Here is a 12,036-nt window from a genome sequence, read left to right as displayed (position 1 = left end):
ATCCCTTCTGCACTGACCAGTGATCCTTCATTCCTTCTGCACCGACCAATGATCCCATACACTTGCACTATTATACAAACTAGGGCCAATTTGGGTCGGGACCCTTCTTCAGATTGATCGGAGTGCTGGGAGAAAGCTGGAAAAGAAAGGTGGGGGCGGGACAAAGTCTGACAAGTGTGAGGTGGAAAAAAAAAGACACAGAGTGCTGGAATAACTCAGCAGGTCAGGCAGCATCTCTGGAGAACATGTATAGGTGATGTTCGGGTCGGGACCCTTCCCGAGTCTGAAGAAGGGTCCCGACCCAAAAAGCTGCCTACCCATGTTCTCCAGAGATGCTGCCTAACCCGCTGAGTTACTCCAGCACTCTGTGCCTTTTTTTTTTACTTCCCTTGTTATGAATTCCTTTGATGAACAACGTTGACATAATGTACAGTTGACAGGAAAATTGCAGGCAATTTAGATCAGATGCACCATTACTTTGTACTGAGATCGAACATTATGATGTCTAATTCTGGGCTTTAAAGCCGAGAATACTTTGTGTCCCTATGACAAAACGGTGCAGAAAGTATAGAAATGCGGAGAAAGTGAGTCTGTTTGATGAACGATCAACCATCATTATGGTCTTTATATGAGAGCTCATTGCAGTATTAGCTTTACACTGATGCCTTTTCAGAAACACAGCAAGGTTCTTTTTCTTTATCTGATGTAAGATTAAAGGGAAGAAATCAAAAACAATAGTTAAGGATATGGCAGCTACCGACGTGTGATGTGAATTAGGTCCCTAAAATCAAATCCTGCTTTCTGTGAGTTCAGCTGTCTACCACCCTGATTCCTTCAGTTCCCGGGATTAGAGGAGGCCAGTTCTCTGGCTTCTTCCAAGAGAGAGCTAGATAGGTCTCTTAAAGATAGGGGAGTCAGGGGATATGGAGAGAAGGCAGGAACGGGGTACTGATTGTGGATGATCAGTCATGATTACATTGAATGGTGGTGCTGGCTCAAAAGAGCCGAATGGCCTATTCCTTCCTGCACCTATTGTCTTTTGAGAGTATTAGACACATGGAGAGGTTGGACAGACCTAGTTTAGTTCTTATTCAAAGAGCAGTGTAAATTACATCAGGTTCCGACCCAGATTCTCAGGTCCCCAGGACTTCTTGTCTTCCCGATCCCAGAAAGTCCAGAGTTACAAGACTTGTCTGTAAATACCCTTCGACTTTACCAGATTAGTACAACTATAAATTATCTTCCTCTTCCAACCTCATCTATTGCGTCCGCTGCTCTAGATGTCAGCAGATCTATGTCGGTGAGACCAAGCGGAGGTTGGGCGATCGTTTCGCCGAACACCTCCACTCGGTCCGCAATAACCAAGCTGACCTCCCGGTGGCTCAGCACTTCAACTCCCCCTCCCACTCCGTCTCCGACCTCTCTGTCCTGGGTCTCCTCCATGGCCACAGCGAGCAGCACCGGAAATTGGAGGAACAGCACCTCATATTCCGTTTGGGGAGTCTGCATCCTGGGGGCATGAACATTGAATTCTCCCAATTTTGTTAGTCCTTGCTGTCTCCTCCCCTTCTTCAGTCCCCCTGCTGTCTCCTCCCATCCCTCAGCCTTCAGGCTCCTCCTCCTTTTTCCTTTCTTGTCCCCGCCCACTCCCGCCCCCGATCAGTCTGAAGAAGGGTTTCGGCCCGAAACGTTGCCTATTTCCTTCGCTCTATAGATGCTGCTGCACCCGCTGAGTTTCTCCAGCTCTTTTGTGTACCTTCGATTCTCCAGCATCTGCAGTTCCTTCTTAAACACTATAAATTATCTTAGTTTAGCTTAGTTTAGTTTAGTTTAGTTTAGTTTATTGTCGCATGTATCGAGGTACAGTGACAAGCTTTTTTCATTGGGTGCTACTCAGTCGGTGGAAAGACTGTACATGATTACGATCAAGCTGTCCACAGTGTACAGATACAGGATAAAGGGAATAATGCTTAGTGCTATGTAAAGTCCAGTGAAGTCCAATTAAAGATAATCCGAGGGTCTCCAATGAGGTTGATGGGAGGTCAGGACTGTTCCCTAGTTGGTGATAGTCCAGTTGCCTGATAACAGCTGGGAAGAGACCAATGCGCCTGTCCCACTTAGGAAACCTGAACGGAAACCTCTGGAGAATTTGCGCCCCACCTAAGGTTTCCGTGCGGTTCCCGGAGTCTCCCTACCTGCTTCCACTACCTGCAACCTCCGGCAACCACCTGCAACCTCCGGGAACCGCACGGAAACCTTGGGTGGGGCACAAAGTCTCCAGAGGTTTCCGTTCAGGTTTCCTAAGTGGGACAGGGGCATTACTCTGACTCTGGGGGTGTGCGTTTTCACACTTCTGTACCTCTTGCCTGATGGGAGAGGAGAGAAGGATGCGACTTGTCGTTGATTATGCTGGTGGCCTTGCTGAGTGGCCTTAGTAGAAGGATTGAGTGGATGAAAAGGTGAAACAGAAAGGAGATCTGATGTTTCTAACATGAACATTGGAACAGTGGTGAATTTCCAAAGAAAAGCAACCCCATGACACTAATGCAGACTATACTTGAAATAATGATAAGCAGTTGTCTGGGGCCTATCCAACATGGGATAAAATAGACAGATGATTGATTAATAGTCTATACTTGTGAATAGCTTAATTAGCCCCAGTTATCATTGAGTTTGATGGGCTAAATGATCTTAACCAGTGGAGATTACCTGGTCAATAATACAACTGTTGGTTGTGAGCTCTGGTTGTGTTCTGATGTCTCAATATTTTAAAAGCAGAGATTAGTTTAATTTAGAGATACAGCATGGAAGCAGGCCCTTCAGCCCATCGAGTCCTTGCCAACCATTGATCATCCCAACCTCACTTTCTCACCCGCTCTCGACACACTAGGGGCAATTTTTGTTACCACACGAGAGGCTAATTAACATCGGCTACAAATCCACACGTCTTTGGGATGTGGGAGGAAGCTGGAGCACCCAGAGGAAACCCACGCGGTCACAGGGTGAACGGGGAAACTCCACAAAGGCAGTACCCGAGGTCAGGATCGAACCCAGCACTGTGAGGCAACAGTTCTACCAGCTACACCACTGTGCCGTTCCTAATTATTTGATTCTGTTTCATGCAAAAATATCAACAGCATCTAAACAAAACAGCACCTACAAGGAAAGCTGTTGCTTAGCAGAGTTTGTACATCTCAGAATACTAATACTACTGTAAAGTATTTATTGTGACAACAGATCTCTCCTGTAGCTGGGAGTTCAATGGTTAGCAGACATTCCATAAGAGGTCAGAGATTAAAGACAATAGCAAGGCAGTAAACTATGTGTTAGAAAGGCTAAGTGATCATTTGTGGAGTTAAAGTTTGTAACAATTAATTGTTTACGCTGGTGGTCGGAACTATTTCCAGATAATATTGGGAACATTGAGCCTTCAGTTCCTTTGCTCAGTCGGCACGTGACAGCTACGTTTTGTCTGATGTGTGCATTTTTCACCAGCCTTCTCATTTCCTTCAGCTGGTTTTCATGAAACTCTCCACAGGGGGGCAGCAGAGTGGAGCAGCGGTAGAGTTGCTGCCTTACAGCGCCAGAGACCCCGGTTCGACCCTGACTACGGGAGCTGTCTGCACGAAGTTTGCACACTCTGCATGTGACCCGCGTGGGTTTCCCCCAGGTGTTCTGGTTTCCTCCCACACTCCAAAGACGTACAGGTTTGTACAGCTTCGGCAAAAATTGTAAATTGCCCTAAGTGTCTAGGATAGTGCTGGTGTACGGTGGTGGATGCAGACCAGATTCAGATTCAGATTCAATTTTAATTGTCATTGTCAGCGTACAGTACAGAGACAACGAAATGCATTTAGCATCTCCCTTGAAGAGCGACATAGCAAACGATTTGAATAAAAAATAATAAGTGTCCGGGGGGGGGTGGAGTGGTGATTGGCAGTCACCGAGGTACGTTGTTGAGTAGAGTGACAGCCGCCGGAAAGAAGCTGTTCCTCGACCTGCTGGTTCGGCAACGGAGAGACCTGTAGCGCCTCCCGGATGGTAGGAGGGTAAACAGTCCATGGTTGGGGTGAGAGCAGTCCTTGGCGATGCTGAGCGCCCTCCGCAGACAGCGCTTGCTTTGGACAGACTCAATGGAGGGGAGCGTGGAACCGGTGATGCGTTGGGCAATTTTCACCACCCTCTGCAATGCCTTCCAGTCGGAGACAGAGCAGTTGCCATACCATACTGCGATGCAGTTGGTAAGGATGCTCTTGATGGTGCAGCGGTAGAAGTTCACCAGGATCTGAGGAGACAGATGGACCTTCTTCAGTCTCCTCAGGAAGAAGAGACGCTGATGAGACTCGGTGGTCCAAAAGGTCAGTTTTCACATTGTATCTCTAAACTAAACCAAACCAAATTTTTTGATCATTATTATCTAAATCAGACAATGCCCCAGAAGGCAGGAACGAGGTACTGAATGTGGATGGCCAGCCATGCTCACAGTGAATGGTGTTGCTGGCTCAAAGGGCTGAATGGCTTGTTCCTGCACCTATCGTCCATTGTCTAGCCCTGTATGACTTTATGTTCAATTATTTAATTACTCTGATGCGCCAGAGATAGCTAATCCTTTATCTCTAATATAATTGCCCCCACTGATTCATTGACCTTAGGCACTCCTTACCTGTATCTCCTAGTACTCTTCCCAACCATCGAGTGTGGCCAATCTCCACCTTTCTTTCATTGAATGATTCCTTCCTGCAGGGGTTAAGGCTTTCAACATCTTGGCCCTGTTAAACAAATCCACGAACGACTGGATAACTAGCCAGTCTACAGAGAGAGTACAGAGGAGATTTACTAGAATGTTGCCTGGGTTTCAACAACTAAGTTACAGAGCTAGTTTGAATAAGTTAGGTCTTTATTCTCTGGAGCGCAGAAGGCTAAGGGGGGACCTGGATAGAGGTCTTTAAAATGATGAGAGGGATAGACAGAGATGATGTGGACAAGCTTTTCGCTTTGAGAATAGGGAAGATTCAAACAAGAGGACATGACTTCAGAATTAAGTGGACAGAAGTTTAGGGGTAATATGAGGGGGAACTTCTTTACGCAGAGAGTGGTGGCGGTGTGGAATGAGCTCCCAGTGGAAGTGGTGGAGGCAGGTTCATTGGTATCATTTAAAAATAAATTGGATAGGCATATGGATGAGAAGGGAATGGAGGGTTATGGTACGAGTGCAGGCAGGTGGGACTAAGGGGAAAAAAAATTTGTTCGGCATGGAGTTTGTAGGGCCGAGATGGCCTGTTTCCGTGCTGTAATTGTTATATGGTTATATATGGTTAATATCCTCTTATAGCTTGTCCACAAACACCCGTACCAACACACACACGCAGGCATATGTGCCCATTGACACACATGCATGCATACCACTAATGTGCACGTTCACACACACACACACACACACACACACACACACACACACACACACACACACACACACACACACACACACACACACACACACACACACACACACACACAGAAGCAACACAAATGCACAACATTCACAAACATAAATATGTGCACACACACACACACACCTTATGCATTCATATACATGCACACACATAAACACAACACACATGCACACACACGAACACACCAAACACTCACTCACACTGATGTTTATATGTACATATATCATAAGCACACACACTCACACACACCCATGCACTCACAAACAATACATACACACCTACAGCATACAGACATACATACTTTAGACTTTTAGAAGACAATTTAGAACTTACAAAAGCTAATTAACCTAGATATAGTTCTTTGGGCTAATGGAATCAAAGGATATGAGGAGAAAGCAGGACCAGGGTACTGATTCGGGATGATCAGTAATTATCATATTGAATGGCGATGCTGGCTCGAAGGGCTGAAGTAACTATTTTTTGCAACTATATTTTACAATTTTTTGATCCAGACTACGGGTGTTTTCTGTATGGAGTTTGTACATTCTCCCTGTGACTGAGTGAATTTGCTCTGGGTGCTCCAGTTTCCTCTCAAACTCCAAAGGCGTACAGGTTTGTAGGTTAATTGGCATGGAATTTAGTAACAAAAATAGTAAAATGTCCCTCGTGTGTAGGACAGTGTTAGTGTATGGGATGATCGCTGGTCGACATGGACTTGGTGGATTGAAGGGCCTATTTCCGCACTGTGTCTCTGTGTCTCTAACACCTGCCCTAAGGTCCAGGGAATATCGAACACTTGTTGGTGTTCCTGCTTCTATTTCCAGGACCCAAATGTGGCATAGACAGTTCCAGACTGCCAGTGTTTCATTTCTCAGCCTGTATTGAAGTCCACCATATAGACAGAACACAGAACATAGCACAAGAACAGGCCCACAATGTCTGTGCCGATCATGGTGCTTAGACCAACCTTCATCTGCCTGCACACTATCCATATCCCTCTATTCCCTGCATGTCTAGGCGCCTATCCTAAACCCTATTAAAAGCCGCTATCGTATCTGCCTCCACCAGCCCCCAGCAGCGCGTTCCAAGCATCCACCACCCTCTGTTTAAAAAGACTAGCTCTGCGTTCTTGAGCCAATCTTTTCAGATTGGTGAACGAGTCCCTCAGTTCCCAGTGACTCAGCCTCAACACTGCCGCTAATGATTAACAAAAAACTTCTCCGTTTTGTTCACTTTTGGTGCTTGTCAACAAGGGCTATTGTTGTAGAAGTTCTTCTGAATCCTTGAGAATTTCTCCAGAAACGATAATATGTTCCTTACAGATTACTAAAGCCCAGGGTCTATTCCCAAATTATAGTGGTCTCCACTGTAATTTGAGTGAATGAGTTTGTTTAGGCAGTTTTTTTCTAGGTGATATCATCTGAAAACAAGCTGGAGTTACAAGAACGATACGCGGCTCAAACCCCTCCCTAACCCCATCCACTCCCTCCATTCATTGAATCATTGAGGAATCGGCAGAAACGGAGCAGATTAGTGCAGATAGGTAGGAAGAGCGTGCATGAGCAAGGAGGGCTGAAGGGCCCGTTTCTGTGCTGCATGGCAGTTTGATCGTGGCGCAGCTAGTAGAGCAACTGCCTCACAGCTCCAGATACCCGGGTTCAATCCTGACCTCGGGAAGTTTGCTGTCCCAAGTTTTCACGTTCTCCCTGTGATGGTGTGAGTTTTCTCCGGTTTCCTCCCACATCCCAAAGACCAAAGGGGTTCGTAGGTTAATTGGCCTCTGTAAAAATGCTTCTAGTGTGTGGGGAGTGGATGAGGAAGTGGGTCAACATAACCCAGTAACCAAATTGCTCTGAGAACCAACATTAACTTGATGGGCCAAATAGCCCTCCTTCTGGATGATAAGGAAACTAGAATTGAGAGTTTAATAACTGTGAAAAGAACATTCAGAGCCCAGCAAAGCTTTTAGTATTTAGTTTAGTTTATAGATACAGCATAGAAATAGGCCCTTCGGTCCATCAAGTCCATGCTGACCATCGATCACCCGTTCACACTAGTTCTATGTTATTCAACTTTCTCAGCCAACACGCTAGGGGCAATTCACAGAAGCAAATTAACCTACAAGCCCGCACGTCTTTGGAATGTGGGAAAAAATTGGAGCACCCAGAGAAAACCCGCGCGGTCACAGGGAAAACGTGCAAACTCCACACACGGACAGCGCCTGAGGTCAGGATCGAACCCAGAGCTCTGGTGCGGTGAGGCATCGGCTCTAACATTGCGCCACGGTTGTTTAGATGTGTAAGGCCATCTCAAAACACCACCCTTTTACAGATCTTCAAAGCTGTCCTTGGAAATCAGTGGGTCATCGGTGGAGGAAATGGATAGATAACAACTGATCAGTCTGAAGAAGGGTTCCAACCAAAAACATCACCTATTAATTCTCTCCATAGATTCAGCCAGACCTGCTGAGTTCCTCCAGCACTTCATGTTTTACTTGATGTTACAGCATCTGAAGTTCCTTGTGCCTCCGTTTTCCAGCAATTTTTCCTTTAAATGTAGACACATGGAACTGCAGATGCCAGAATATTGAGCAAACCACAAAGTGCTGGAGGAACTCAGTACGTCAGATCGCATCTGTGGAGCAAATGGACAGGCAATGTTTTGGGTCGGGATCCTTCCTCACCTCCACCCATCTCCAAATCAAACCTTCCCCACCTGTATCCACCTATCACTTGCCAGCCTTTGTCCCCACCCTTCTTCCCCAGCTTCCTTATCCGTACAACAACCAGTCCGGAGAAGGGTCCTGACCTGAAGAGTCATCTGAACATTTTCCTCTACAGACACTGCAGCAATTTGTTCTTTGGCTCAAGCTTCCGGCATCTGCAGTTCCTTGTATCACCAGGCCTTGATCCTGTCTGTTTGAAGCTTTAATTAGAAATAAAATGGCGGAGAAAAAAAAGTACTCCTGTTACACCGTCACAGTGAAGAACTCCATGATATTTATGGAACATTGTTCCCTGCAACTAATGATACGTAAGAGCAAATACTTCACCTATTCTGTGCTTTACTTCAAAGCAGAATCTGTTCAAAGCAGAAAATTGTGTTCCTTCACGCAAGGCCAGAAGCAACAGAAGGAATTGATCAATATTTTGCACTTCTGAAAGATTTCATGGCCGTATTCTGATCTTGAGCGGGGCTGAAAATTTGTGATGTTGAAGGACATAAATCAAAGCAAATTGTGCCTTACCCTTTGGTATTGGCATCTAATTGGTACCAAATCTCTTGAGTTAGCAGAAGGTGGAGGAATAAGGGGGAAATCTTTTAGGACTAGATGAGAAAAACATTTTTCACACAGAGAGTGGTGAATCTCTGGAATTCTCTGCCACAGAAGGTAGTTGAGGCCAGTTCATTGGCTATATTTAAGAGAGAGTTAGATGTGACCCTTGTGGCTAAAGGGATCAGGGGGTATGGAGAGAAGGCAGGTACAGGATACTGAGTTGGATGATCAGCCATGATCATATTGAATGGCGGTACAGGCTCGAAGGGCCGAATGGCCTACTCCTGCACCTATTTTCTATGTTTCTATGAATCGGTGTGGATAATGTAAAGGCATGACTGGGAATAAAAGCAAAGGAAAAGGGGAAATGGCAGGGCACAACTTTTCACTCAAAATTCTCAACCGAGAATAATCAGAGCTACAGAGCATGAAACAGGCCCTTCAGTCCAACTTGTCCGTGCTGGTTAAGTTTAGTTTAGAGATACAGCATGGAAAAACAGGTCCTTTGGCCCACCGAGTCCGCGCCGACCATTAATCACCCGTTCACACTAGTTCCATGTTATCCCACTTTCACATTCTACATGCTAGGGGTAATTTACAGAAGAAAATTAACCTTTGCAGCCCCCTCGGCTGCCTAGGCGAAATGTTCCCGTACTGTTGGTCTCATCTCGGGGGCCGTGACCTCTGAGTTGGTCCCGCAAAACGGATAATCCAGAAAGGCTCTGGAACCAAGGGTGCTGCAAAATCGCTGGTGGACCTGCGAGCATTCAAGCATTAAAGGTTTTCCACTGTTCCAAATGTTAACACAGCCACAGTTGGTTCCTACACTGACGTTTATCTTGCGGGTATCAACTTTTCCCTCTTACAATCTCCACATAAAAGCCTACAGTTAAATTTATTTTCTGGTAAACATTGATTGTAGGTCAGGTTTTTGACTGTGCCAAGGTCCCTGGCAGTGTGCCATCAGCCTGTAGCTTTGTGTGTGTTTGTTTTCAGTTCCTGGTACGGCGTTTTACATAACGCTCCGAACCTTACCCCACCCTTCACCTTTCATTCACACAGAAGCTCCACGATCGCTTGCGATCTTGCGGATGTGGGGAGAGAGAGAGAGAGAGCTTAAAAATGTTCCATCGTCTAGTTTCACTTTTGGTGTGCTATTTTTAGTTGGCACACTTCAGGTCATAAGGTCATGAGTGATAAGAGTGGAATTAGGCTATTCGGCCCATCAAGTCCACTCCGCCATTCATAGAAACATAGAAATTAGGTGCAGGAGTAGGCCATTCGGCCCTTCGAGCCCGCACCGCCATTCAATATGATCATGGCTGATCATCCAACTCAGTATCCCGTACCTGCCTTCTCTCCATACCCTATGATCCCCTTGGCCACAAGGGCCACATCTAACTCCCTCTTAAATATAGCCAATGAACTGGCCTCAACTACCCTCTGTGGCACAGAGTTCCAGAGATTCACCACTCTCTGTGTGAAAAAAGTTCTCCTCATCTCGGTTTTAAAGGATTACCCCCTTATCCTTAAGCTGTGACCCCTTGTCCTGGACTTCCCCAACATCGGGAACAATCTTCCTGCATCTAGCCTGTCCAACCCCTTAAGAATTTTGTAAGTTTCAACCATTCAATCATGGCTGATCTATCTCTCCCTCCTAACCCCATTCTCCTGAATTCTCCTCATAACCTCTGACACCCGTACTAGTCAAAAACCTATCTCTGCCTTAAAAATATCCGTTGGCCTCCACAGACTTCTGTGGCAAAGAATTCCAGATTCACCCCCCTCTGACTAAAGAAATTCCTCATCTCCTTCCTAAAAAAAATTCTGAGGCTATGACCTCCACTTCTAGACTCTCCCACTAGTGGAAACAGCCTCTCCTCATCTACTCTATCCAAGCCCTTCACTATTCTGTACGTTTCAATGAAGTCCCCCCCCCTCATTCTTCTAAACTCCAGTGAGTACAGCCCCAGTGCTGACAAACGCTCATCATAGGTTAACCTGCACATGCTTGTTGTTCAGTTCAGCGGGTTGATTGGAAAATAGTTCACATGGTTTTGTCAAACCACACAGCTTAGCAAGGAAAATAAATGTGTTAGATTCACAACGTTAATGTTTGCTTTCATTTAACATTGTTCAAATTGTTCTACATGCATCTACAAAGCTATTGTTACAGCACATATTGCAAATGGGGTCATAGTCTTACAACACTGAAACAGGCCCTTCGGCCCAACGACTCATCTGCACTTGCTCCACCCTGCAGGCATTTGGCCCATATCCCTCAAAACAATAGACAATAGGTGCAGGAGTAGGCCATTCGACCCCTCGAGCCAGCACAGCCATTCAATGTGATCATGGCTGATCATCCCCAATCAGTACCCTGTTCTTGCCTTCTCCCCATATCCCCCGACTCCGCTATCTTTAGGAGCTCTATCTAGCTCTCTCTTGAAAGTATCCAGAGAACTGGCCTCCACCGCCCTCCGAGGCAGAGAATTCCAGACTCACAACTCACAGAGAAAAAATGTTTCCTCATCTCCGTTCTAAATGGCTTAAACTGTGGCCCCTGGTTCTGGACTCCCCCAACATCGGGAACATGTTTCCTGCCTCTAGCGTGTCCAAACCCTTAACAATCTTATATGAAACCTTTCCTATCCATGTACCTGTCCGAGTATCTTTTAAATGTTGTATAGTCTCTGCCTTGACTACCTCCTCTGGCAGCTTGATCCAGATACCCACCACCCCATAAGTGTGAATAAGTTGCCACTCAGATTCCCATTAAATAATCCCCTCATTTTAAACCCATGTTCCCTGAAATCAGGACAGTTCCATCTTCCACTTTCGTGCTAACATTTACATTTGATTGTATGTGGCAAATGATTAAGATGAAGGAACAGCGCCTCATATTCTGCTTGGGTAGCTTACAACACAATGATATGAACATTTCACGTATTAAGTCCTCTACCCTGCCTTTCTCTCCCATGCCCGGGAGTGTGGGGCACTTTCTCCCACCATTACCCTGCTCCTTCCCCCTCCGGTGACTCATCTCCCATCCGTGAGTCCTCATTTCACTTTTATCCCCCCCCCCCCCCCCATCTTTCCCTTCTCCCCTGTCCCCTTCCACCCTCACACTGCCCTCTGGCTTTACATTTCACTCCTTCTCTTCTCCCCTTACCGACTCCCCATTTATTGTCTCCTTTTCCGCCTCCAGGATTTTTCACTCACTCCATCCGTCTTCCAATCAGCTTCCCTTCACTTGTATCCCCCATCACTTGCCAAGATAGACACAAAATGCTGGAGAAAAGGAAT

The sequence above is a fragment of the Leucoraja erinacea genome, chromosome 22 (genome assembly GCF_028641065.1).
Source record: "Leucoraja erinacea ecotype New England chromosome 22, Leri_hhj_1, whole genome shotgun sequence".
NCBI classification, from domain to species: Eukaryota; Metazoa; Chordata; class Chondrichthyes; order Rajiformes; family Rajidae; genus Leucoraja; species Leucoraja erinaceus.
The sequence above is the reverse complement of the archived record's forward strand: the minus strand, read 5'-3'. Positions refer to the sequence as shown.